Here is a 583-nt window from a genome sequence, read left to right as displayed (position 1 = left end):
TATTGTTGAAGTCGTAATTATTATTGAAGTTGGAACGAAATTAAACAATCTAACTCTAAATTCCATTCAAATATATAGAGTATAAGTATAAAACTTTCAATAGGTTTAAACAGTCTTTACGAAGATAATGTGACAAATGAAACATTAAATAATTTGTGTAAAGATTTATAAGAGAAAATCTTATTGCAACGAATGATGTAAATGTGATTGTCATACTTACGAATATGTCAGTTGCGGGATAGGAGCGTTCGAATGCTACGAGCACGAGTAACCACGAGTGACTGGCTGTGCATTCATTTGTTCCCGGCTCTTATACGTACGAGTGAAACTTATCGCCCACTCGTATCAATTCGTATCTCTTATCTCAGACCCACACTAATTGAAAATTCTGTATAGTAATTGTAACATACATACAACCATTACACATATAATGAAAATCAACCACAATTTTTTTATCAAGCAACGTTGCTCTTAATAATAAATATTATATTATAATAGTTAAAATAGTAAAATATTAATAAAATGCACATTGTCTATAATGAGTATCGACAACTGTATACATAAGATATGTGTATAAATATTC

The 583-nt window shown here is 29.7% G+C and overlaps 1 protein-coding gene across 1 annotated transcript in view; it reads right to left on the bottom strand.

Annotated features, from left to right (window-relative positions):
* LOC108629543 (glutathione S-transferase-like) overlaps positions 1 to 583 on the bottom strand; it is an 11,556-nt gene that overhangs the window by 838 nt on the left and 10,135 nt on the right. The gene's annotated exons all lie outside the window — the stretch shown is intronic.

Source organism: Ceratina calcarata, unplaced genomic scaffold, assembly GCF_001652005.2.
Source record: "Ceratina calcarata isolate Rehan_Ccalc_2016 unplaced genomic scaffold, ASM165200v1 scaffold572.2, whole genome shotgun sequence".
NCBI lineage: Eukaryota > Metazoa > Arthropoda > Insecta > Hymenoptera > Apidae > Ceratina > Ceratina calcarata.
The sequence above is the reverse complement of the archived record's forward strand: the minus strand, read 5'-3'. Positions and strand labels throughout refer to the sequence as shown.